Below are 10,528 nucleotides of genomic sequence, written 5' to 3' on the forward strand. Positions count from 1 at the left end.
TGGGCACAAGTAAGAGCTTAAATATGGAAGGTTTTTTTTTTTCTCTTTACAGACAATTACCATCTGTCTTCCCTTGCTGAAATATGGGAGCCTTTATTACAAAGCACCGCAATCTTTATGCCAAGGTAGAATTTCATAAAATTTGCACAAAATCCCAGATAGCTCAATTACTCTCTTCTATGTCAGTAAAAACAACAGCATGTTTGGTTGGCCAAAAAGACAGAACTTAGCGTGAAGCCACATCTCAAATGTATTTTTAGAAAGAAAAAAATGGACTGGACACGTCATATTCTGACTCCACGTGCAATAAAGTTTCTGTCTTTCATCATACAATTTCACAGACATTGTTGCCTGAACCCAGCCTCCCACTGGAAATCATTTTAGGTTTGGTGCCCCACACTGGACTTTTAGGCTGACTCTCACTTCCCATTCCCTGGTAGCTCAAGCAAATAAACACCACAATGAAAAAGATGACAGGGACAGCATTCCATTTTTAGATGTCTTGTCACAGAGCGCTGTTACCAGTTCCTAATGAACCTGTCTTCCCTCTTCTGATCATCACTTGGGAATAGAAAAACACAGGCAGCCCACAGGCTGAGTGATTGAGAGACACTGAGACAGTACCAAAAAGTCTTTTGAAGGTTCTGAGCAAGTGCGATGGACTATTAAGCTGTGATAACTTCCAAGGAGACATCATCTCACTCATCGGTAACACATTTTTCATCAACAAGTCTAAAAACTCTCCTGATTTTTTCTTCTTCCTTTCTTTTTCCTTTTGGTTTGCTGAAAGTGATAAATGGTAATAACTCAGAGAAAATAGTAGTGGAGGGAAGCAGTGGGAGAACAATTTGCAACTCTGATTTGTTGATCTTAATAAACTGCTGTCATTGATCAACTTGGAGAACACTGCCCCGGTGGAACCCATTGTCCAAATGCACCTGGCTGTGACACTAAGTGGTAACCTACCTGGTTGTGTGTGAAACACATTTTGCCTCCAATAGAGGATGGCCTATCAGTAACCTTGCCCACCATTAACTGACCAAAATAGGAGAAAATATATTTTCGTAGATTTTTCCCCAGGTCTGATCATGCAGTATCAAAGTTTGCAGGTGCTCCAAAACAATGATCCTTAACTAATTGTAATATTATTTCCCTCCTGGCCAAAATAACTAACCATCTAGTTTTAATACCTTCTACATATATCACATCTTTCTCAATACAGCATTTTAATTCCAAAAAATAGGCTCTCCAAAGAGTAGATTAGAGATCTGAGTACTAAAAACTTTAATAGTTTACTCTAAGTCAAGGCGTTAATAAGTAGCAGAGGCAAGATTCAAAGATATGCAAAACTTTAATAGGCTCAGACAATGGTTTTATTTAGTAATTCTTCATTTCTTAACAGGGAGATGGGGACTGTATTTAGTACACATTCTTATGAGGGACAACTGAGCATCCTTAACTTCCTGCACATTTCTTTATTCACTATTCATTCTATACATGTGAATTGGACAGCTTGTCATATGCAAGACATTCAAGACACCGTGCCTGCCCTTGGGGAGCTCAGTCTCATTGGAGAAGACAGCTAGAAGGCAAGATAATAACAGTAGTCACAGAGCTATGAGAGAGTGGCTGAAGTGCAGAGAATGGAGATGAGTCCTTCTTGACACCCATGACTAGGTTCCCTATCTGGTGAAGCAAACAGAAGCCGCTTGAGCCTATGAATTTTAGTTCTATCACTCAAAGATTTCCCATTTTACCTGGTTTCCACCTCTCTTTAAAATTATAATTGAATGTAAAGGACTTTTCGTGCTGTTTTTTAATAGGTTTAAAGCAAAAAGTCTGGATTAAAACAAATATAAGGATATCTATATAGCAATCCTTATATTTATGTCAGCACATAAATTATGTGACTTTGGACAAATTTCTTAATCTCTCTGAGGTTCAGCTTCATCAATTTAAAAATGGGCTAATGATATGATATCACTTATATGTGGAGTCTAAAATATGAGACAAATGAACTTCTTTATGAAACAGAAACAGAGTCACAGACATAGAAAACAAACTTGTGGTTATCAAAGGGGAAAGCGGGGAGAGGGATAAATGAGGAGTTTGGGATTAGCAGATACAAGCTACTATATATAAGATAGATAAACAACAAGGTCCTACTGAATAGCACAGGGAACTATATTCAATATCCTGTAATAAACCATAATGGAAAAGAATATGAAAAAGAATATGTATATAAATGTGTATAGCTGCATCACTTTGCTGTACACCAGAAACTAATACAACATTATAAATCAACTATGCTTCAATTAAAAAAATAAATTAAAAATGGGCTAATGAAATGATCTATCTCTAAGATTTAAGGTATGAGATATTATATGTAAGTCCCTAGCACAATTCCTTATACACAGGAAGTGCCAGACAAATGTTAGCTATTGTTACCATTGGCTACATCGGCTACTCACCTCTACTCAAACACAGATTAAGCCTTAGTAAAAAGAAAATACATAAGACTGAAAAGAGGAAAGCTAAAGTTTTCATTAGCACACATGTCTCCATTATGTTAAATACAAGCCGACTTTCATGTTGATGATAAGCAGGAATGAAGGAATTGATGGAAAAAATAAGTTATTCTAAGATTAGAATTTCCTGGTACCATCAAAGGAATCCTTAACACGTAAGAACTTGAGAGTCATCTTTTCTTATCATTAGTAAAAAGGATTTGTTTTAAAATGTGTACCAGCAACCACAACTTAGAATGCTCTAATGAAATCAGCTCATTTCATAATAGTTTAACGATGATTTAATTACAGTGTTTATTTCAGTACATTCTTTAATGGAGAAAGAAATGGTTCCATTCAAAAGTATTCCTCAATAAATCGCATTTAAACAGTCTTAATACTCACGCTCATACAAAGATTGCCTGTGATTTTAGATAGACAGTTTTTTTTAAAAAGCAGCACTTGAAAGTGCTCTTGTAATTTAACCCCCAAATTCTGATTTTCAAATGGAGAGCAGGGGATTTACCAAATATGTGATGAAGAATCATGTTTTCATGTTCTTTCGTTTTGGCAGGAACTCTTGTTTCAATTGAAAACATTCCCTCACCATCACGGAAACCCAGAAGGCAATCATGAGTTAAGACCTGAAAAAAAAACGGAGAGAAAAGACTGGAACAACATGTGGTCGTCATTTTCAAGGCCACAGAGAGGGGAAGTGGTTTTCCACTGCTAGCTAAGCAAAGGCAGGCACACGTACCACATTACTGTGGAGGGTAGACAGTAAAAATACAAAGAGATGGAAGTTCCCCTTTCATTCATGGTGAAGCAGGTGCTGACTTGCCCTGTAGTTAGGACTGCTTAGTTTAGGATCCTGATGTCATTTTGTATTTGAGATAAAGGTTTTCTGTTTACATTTGTGGCCTCTTACAACCACTTGAAAGATATGGCCATCTCACTCACTTGGGCTCCTCTTCCGTAAAGATGAACCTTCGTATGTCCCCAAGACCACAATTAGAAGTTTGATTGCAAATCACTACCCCTGAATTTTCAGCCTTGCAAATTATTTTATCTGTCCATGTCTAGGAAGGAAGGAAGCAAGGAAGGAAGGAAAGAAGGAAGGAAGGAAGGAAGAAAGAAAGGAAGGAAAGAAAATAAAGTTATTAAAAATTTTTTTAAATTATTAAAAATAAAAAAGTAAAAAGTAAAAAGAAAAGAAAGAAAGAAGAGAGCAACCAAAGCAAAAAACAAATCCACCAATGATAAGAAGCGCTAAAAACTATACTAAGAAGAAAAAAAAAACGGACAGATAGAACACTAGGACAAATGGTAAAAGAAAATCTACACAGACAAAATCATACAAAGTCCACTGCCTCGATTTTGGAATGATTTGTTGTCTATTCAGGTATTCCACAGATGCAGGTACATCAAGTTGATTGTGGAGATTTAATCTGCTGCTCCTGAGAGAAATTTCCCTTTCTCTTCTTTGTTCGCACAGCTCCCGGGGTTCAGCTTTGGATTTGGCCCTGCCTCTGCGTGTAGGTCACCTGAGGGCGTCTGTTCTTTACCCAGACAGGACGCGGTTAAAGGAGCAGCTGCTTCGGGGGCTCTGGCTCACTCAGGCGGGGGGAGGGAGCGGTACGGAGGAGGCGGGGCGAGCCTGCGGCGGCAGAGGCCGGCGTGACGTTGCAGCAGCCTGAGGCGCACCGTGCGTTCTCCCGGCGAAGTTGTCCCCGGATCACAGGACGCTGGCAGTGGCGGGCTGCACAGGTTCCTGGGAGGGGAGGTGTGGATAGTGACCTGTGCTCGCACACAGGCTTCTTGGTGGTGGCAGCAACAGCCTTAGCGTCTCATGCCCGTCTCTGGGGTCCGCGCTGATAGCCGTGGCTCGCGCCCGTCTCTGGAGCTCATTTAGGCGGTGCTCTGAATCCCCTCTCCTCGGGCACCCCAAAACAATTGTCTCTTGCCTCTTCGGCAGCTCCATACTTTTTCCCGGACTCCCTCCCGGCTAGCTGTGGTGCGCTAACCCCTTCAGGCTGTATTCACGCTGCCAGCCCCAGTCCTCTCCCTGGGATCCGAGCGAAGCCCGAGCCTCAGCTCCCAGCCCCGCCCGCCCCGGCGGGTGAGCAGACAAGCCTCTCGGGCTGGTGAGTGCTGCTCGGCGCCGAGCCTCTGTGCGGGAACCTCTCCGCTTTGCCCTCTGCACGCCTGTGGCTGTGCTCTCCTCCGTGGCTCTGAAGCTTTCCCCCTCCGCCACCCACTGTGTCCGCCAGTCAAGGGGCTTCCTAGTGCGTGGAAACTTTTCCTCCTTCACAGCTCCGTCCCAGAGGTACAGGTCCCGTCCCTATTGTTTTGTCTCTGTTTTTTCTTTTTTCTTTTGCCCTACCCAGGTACGTGGGGGAGTTTCTTGCCTTTTGGGAAGTCTGAGGTCTTCTGCCAGCGTTCTGTAGGAATAGGTGTTCTGTAGGAGTTGTTCCACATGTAGATATATTTCTGATGTATTTGTGGGGAGGAAGGTGATCTCCACGTCTTACTCCTCCACCACCTTGAAGGTCTCCCCAAATTTAGTATTTTTATAACTTTCTTCAAAGGGTAATCTTCCAACTGCTTCATTTGACAGAGAAAATAGTTATCTTAAATGATCTTTATGATAACCTCACAATGCAGAAGGAAGCTGATAGTAGGGCTATCAGCTGATAAAAGAAGATTGTGACCATGATGACAAAATTGGCAATTTCTGTTCTCAATAAGTCCTAAACTTAATCTGGGACAGGAACACACCTTCCACCCTAGCCATCATCCCAATCCTGAGCATGCCTTCCGTCTATTCTGGACATTACACGTGATTTCATGGGAGAAGGAGAACAAAGGAAAGCATTGGGATAAAGATGATGGCAGATAAGGAGAAGTGAGGGAAAGGGAGAAAGGTGGGGCAGGACTTCCTGAGATGCACTCCTACCAGACCTGACACACTGACAGGTACAGAAAGTCCTCCCCCTTCTTAGACTTCCTGCTCTCCACCTAAGCCCAGCAATGATAAATAATAAATCACTGATGTGTATTCATTCAGTGTTGTCTTCAAGTCTATGTGAGGCTTGGGGCCACATTCTCAATATCACTTTATTCAGGGAAATTTGGACACAGACACACAGAGAAGCAGGCCATGTGAAGGTGGAGGCAGAGAGTGGAGCGATGTACCTACAAGGCAAGGATTGCCAGGAGCCACCAGAAGTTAGGAGGAGGTAAGGAAGGAGCCTTCTCTACAGTCTTCAGATAGATCATGGTCCTGCCAACACTTCGATTCTGGATTTCTAGCCCCCAGAACTGTGAGACAAAACATTTCTGTTGTTTTAAGTCACCTAGTTTGTGGTACTTTGTTACGGCCCTAGGAAAGGAATACAGTCACCTTGGTTCTCATGGCTCAGTGACCACACACTGACTCAGATCATCTCATGGCCAGTGGTGGCCTCCCTTCAATTGTGAACTTCTCCCACAGTCTGTGGTCTCCCCTATTCCCACAATCAGTTTTCTCTTTGTTCATCTCTCTCACTACGCTAAGAGAGCCAATGCATCTTACTGATCCTGTTGAGTGAAGAGAGAAAGAGCTTCTCAGAAAAGTTCACTCCTCAGAAATGGTACCCCTGGGAGTAGCCATTTGGTTTTTGTGATCTCTTAGCGCTTCCACCTTTCAAAAGTTCTGTTGCTAAATGAAGAGTTCACATCTCTCCTGTGTATACATCAAAAGCTGTATGTGTCCTCAGAAACATCTCTTGGTAGTTTTTTTTTTTTTTAACCATTCACTCTGCTCATTCATTAATCTTCAAGTGATCACACCCATTAATTTATTCCACAGATTTACACTTTACATGTGGAGAATCCTCCAGGTGCTAAGAGGCTCTAGTGAGGTGTGCATGGACCAAGGACAGGACCCCTAACTTGTAGAGTTTAGCCCACCTTTCATCTCCAGCATTATAGACTCAGGCACATCATCTCCCTCCACTTCCTTCCTCAGCTGCAGCCTCTTTTTCCAGGGACGACCACCACCACTTTCCGAGAGAAAGTCTTGAACGGCAATAGCTTCCGCCATTGGCCAGAGCTGTACACGTTACACTGATCAAGAATGAAGTTCTTCTTTGTCCGGGAAGCAATCTGGAACAGCTTACTAAGGCACTGGGAGGCTTGCTGAACTAAAAGGTCTCGGCTTTTGGGGTCCATCTGTGGCTCCTCGAGCCCCTTCATCCTCATTTGATTGAGCACAGTCTCAGCTCCCAGGATACTGTATCTTTTCTCAGGGTTTTCTTTTGCGTATTTCAGTCCCCCTGGGTCTTTCCAGATGCAGGCAGTCCCACCATCAGAATCACCTCACACTCGTCTATGGTCTTGGGGGGGACTGCAGTGCGCACGCGCTCCTGCACAGGCACGGCATGGATGAACACAAACTCTTCCGGCGGTGGGAAGAAGGGCTCCTCCTTCTAACCAAAATTTAATTCTACAACACAATTTTTGCAGAAGACATGGGGTAGGAGGGGCCGGTCAGCCAGGGATTCCTTGTTGATACGGAATGCCACACCAAGGTCTTCTCCATTCTTGGAAAAGGAAAGTTCTACTTCTTCAGCCTCAAAATTAGCAAAGCAGCCAATGACATCATTCTCCCCAAAAGTCTGGCCAAATTCCTCAAACTGCCCATTCTCTGCCTTGAGTCCTCGTCCATTGAAACCGTAAGAGAATCCATCCTCACCAAGCTGTGGATGGGAAAAATCAACAGACCATCCAACTCGAAGGAGAGAAACCTCTGTGCAGCCTTCTTGCATTGGGAGATTCTGGGTTACCTTGACCTCAAAGCAGACTTTCCCCTTTGTCACTCCATAAGTACTTCTTGCCCCAGACCAAAGCGTGGGGAACTTCTCTGAGAAAAGTGGCTGCCCTCCATAGCGGTCTTTGCTCACCTGAAAATGGAGATCCGAGGTATACGCGTCCGGGTTCACAAGAGTCTGATCCTCTTCCTCATCTTTTGTCTCTTCATCACACAGAAGTGAAATCGAGACTTGAACCCGGGTCTTCTGACTGAAAATTCCTTGCTCCCTGAAACTGTTTCTTTCTGTTTCTGAGCATAGTTAAAACAACAACAACAACAACAAAAACACCAGCCATTTAAAAACACCTTGAGGGAGTTTGGGATTAGCAGATGCAAACTATTACACGTAACATGGATAAACAACAAGGTTCTATTGTATAGCACAGGGAACTATATTCAATATATTGGGATAAACCATAATGGAAAAGAATATAAAAAAGAATGTGTATATCTGAGTCACTGCTGTACAGCAGAAGTTAACACAACATTGTAAATCAACTATATTTCAATAAAAAATTTTTTTTTAAAATACCTTGAGGTTTAGAAACACCTTCAGGATGGAGAATGTGTCTTTTTGTCTTTAAATTCATCCAGTCTCCCAAACAGCCAATAAGAGCTCACACAGCACAAGGTCAAGCACAATATATTTTGATAAACAAACACTAATTCTGTGGAAAGTATACACAAGCAGCAAAATGAAAGTATCAAACCAATGCATGAATAAAGAAGTACGAACATTGACATCACTTACAGCTGATGGCTTTTCTAGGGACAGCATTTATAGAAAATATGTATTTGAGATACAGAATAAATTGTGAGTTTATAGAATATCAGAACCAGATCATGGAGATCTCTATGATCTTCTTATCTAATCCCCCTCAACTAACAGAATAGCCAACATTGAGAAGGCAATATGGAATAAAATAATCTGAGAAGAAAGACCTTTGTTTTTCCGAAATTCATTTTTCAAGGAAGGAATCTTTCTGGTCAGTTTTCCTTTGGAATCAGCATTTCCTACCATTATTAAGCTACATAAATGCACAATATGACCTATGCTCATCTACTTAGGCATCCAGTAAAATTCAATAATTTTTAGATGAATTAATAAGTGTTTAGATTGTTTATTTTGACTTTATCTCTTTTGTTTTGTAATTTCTTTTTTTAAATTTTTTTTAAGCTTTTTTTTTTTTTTAATAGCTACTTTATTTATTTATTTATTTATTTTTATTTTTGGCTGTGTTGGGTCTTCGGTTCGTGCGAGGGCTTTCTCTAGTTGCGGCAAGTGGGGGCCACTCTTCATCGCGGTGCGCGGGCCTTTCACTATCGCGGCCCCTCCCGTTGCGGGGCACAGGCTCCAGACGCGCAGGCTCAGTAGTTGTGGCTCACGGGCCCAGCTGCTCCGTGGCATATGGGATCTTCCCAGACCAGGGCTCGAACCCGTGTCTCCTGCATTAGCAGGCAGATTCTCAACCACTGCGCCACCAGGGAAGCCCTGTTTTGTAATTTCTTTATTCAAAAAATGATGACAAAAGATGTTGCCGTTTTGTTTCTTGACTCTGTGTACATATGATACAGTCAAAAAGTCTTAAATTTTTAAAGCCTAATTCATTTTTAAAATCTCTTACCTTAGACTATCAAAAAGCAACCCTGCCTTTAAAGTGATTTGGATATAATGGAAACAAAAATAATTTTATCTAAAGAGATCAATATAAAAATGATCTTGAAAGTATTTATATTTGTGACCCAAATAATGTTTCCATCATTATAAAACTAAATCTGATCTCAAAAATTACCATATTAAGTTGTTTTTCTGTGGGTGACTCCTCTAAGTAGTTTGTAAAATGAATTATTCTAAGAAAAGCAGTTTTCAGTAATCATAGACAATGGCATGGAACAAGAATAAATAGAAATGAAAATTGTATGTGAATTTAAATAAAACCTTAACTGTATATAACAGGAATAACAGTTTGGAATTATACTAATGTGACTTTCTCTTTTGCATTTCTTTGTATGTCACTTTCCTCCTAGCCTGCTAGAGGCATCCTTTTGGCTTAGGAGATTTGGGCTGGTTGTAGGAAGGCTGCAAAGGGATGGATTGAGTTCCCTCTCAGCCTTGATATGGTGGGTCTCTTTAATTTTGGCCATTCTCATAGGTGTGTAATGATATCTCATTGTGGTTTTAATTTGCATTAAATGTATACATATATCCCCATATCTCCTCCCTTTAAAAAAAAAAAAAAAAAGACAGTTCCCACCCACCTCATATGGTTGCTCTGAGGATTAAGTGAGAGAACTCATAGAAAGCACTGTAAAACACATATAGCTTATAATCAATAATATAATCATGTGAACTAAGAGATTTTATAATGGCGCCTGCATGGCTGAATGAACCAATTACACACTTAAACACATTTGTCTTGCAATAAGACAGAGGATAGATTGGGGAATAATGATGACCAAGAAGTCCAGGGTTTGGTCTTCTAAATGGAGTCGCAAAGGGGGAAGACATTTAAAGGATGAATAGTTAAAGTTCTAGCAGAGAAGTAAAAGCAATGCTTTGGATCAGCTGGAAAAGAGTGGTAATAGAGGCTGAGAGCGTGTCCAGGCAAAGATTACAATACATGACTATTTATGATTAATGCCCAAGTAAGATAAGATAACTGGGCAAATACAGCTGAAATTTTGCACAATGCTGTGGAAAGAGATCTCAGCCTAGCTTTAACTAGAGTTTTGGTGCCTGTGAAACAATAAGATTGGACTACATAATCGCTAGGGTTATGTATGGATCTAGCAGCTTGTGTAATTTCCAAACTGTGCTATGGGATTGGGAGTGGGAAGAAAGAGAGGTTGTGATCCCTGAAAATTCCAGGTGGTTGAAATAAAAAGGAAATCTAGAATTGAAAGTTATCAGAGTATAACTGTTTCCTTATAGTGCCCTTTGTAGGTAATGGAAGAAGAAGGGGGCAATGGGGCACTTTTCCAGAATCTCTGCTCTCAGTGAATATCACATGAAGTATTGGCATTCAAAAATGAGATTGCCAAGGAATGGGAGGGAAAAAATGCAGGAACAGGATGATGGATAGATGGATGGTTAAATGTCCAAACTCAGGATATTCAACCACTGGATTTAATTTCTCTGAAGATCATTGTGAAATAGTGTAGCTTATTA

At 41.2% G+C, this 10,528-nt stretch overlaps 1 long non-coding RNA gene and 1 pseudogene across 1 annotated transcript; both read right to left on the reverse strand.

Annotated features, from left to right (window-relative positions):
* Positions 1-2,803: 2,803 nt before the first annotated feature.
* On the reverse strand, positions 2,804-4,015 carry LOC103008631 (uncharacterized). The gene is made up of 3 exons (XR_450509.2): positions 3,866-4,015; positions 3,468-3,586; positions 2,804-3,151 (listed from the first exon to the last, which is right to left on the reverse strand). It is a non-coding gene; the product is annotated as an uncharacterized LOC103008631 (long non-coding RNA).
* A 2,420-nt stretch (positions 4,016-6,435) lies between these two features.
* On the reverse strand, positions 6,436-8,380 carry LOC103011623 (heterogeneous nuclear ribonucleoprotein U-like protein 2; annotated as a pseudogene).
* Between the last annotated feature and the right edge of the window lie 2,148 nt (positions 8,381-10,528).

The sequence above is a fragment of the Balaenoptera acutorostrata genome, chromosome 6 (assembly GCF_949987535.1).
Source record: "Balaenoptera acutorostrata chromosome 6, mBalAcu1.1, whole genome shotgun sequence".
NCBI lineage: Eukaryota > Metazoa > Chordata > Mammalia > Artiodactyla > Balaenopteridae > Balaenoptera > Balaenoptera acutorostrata.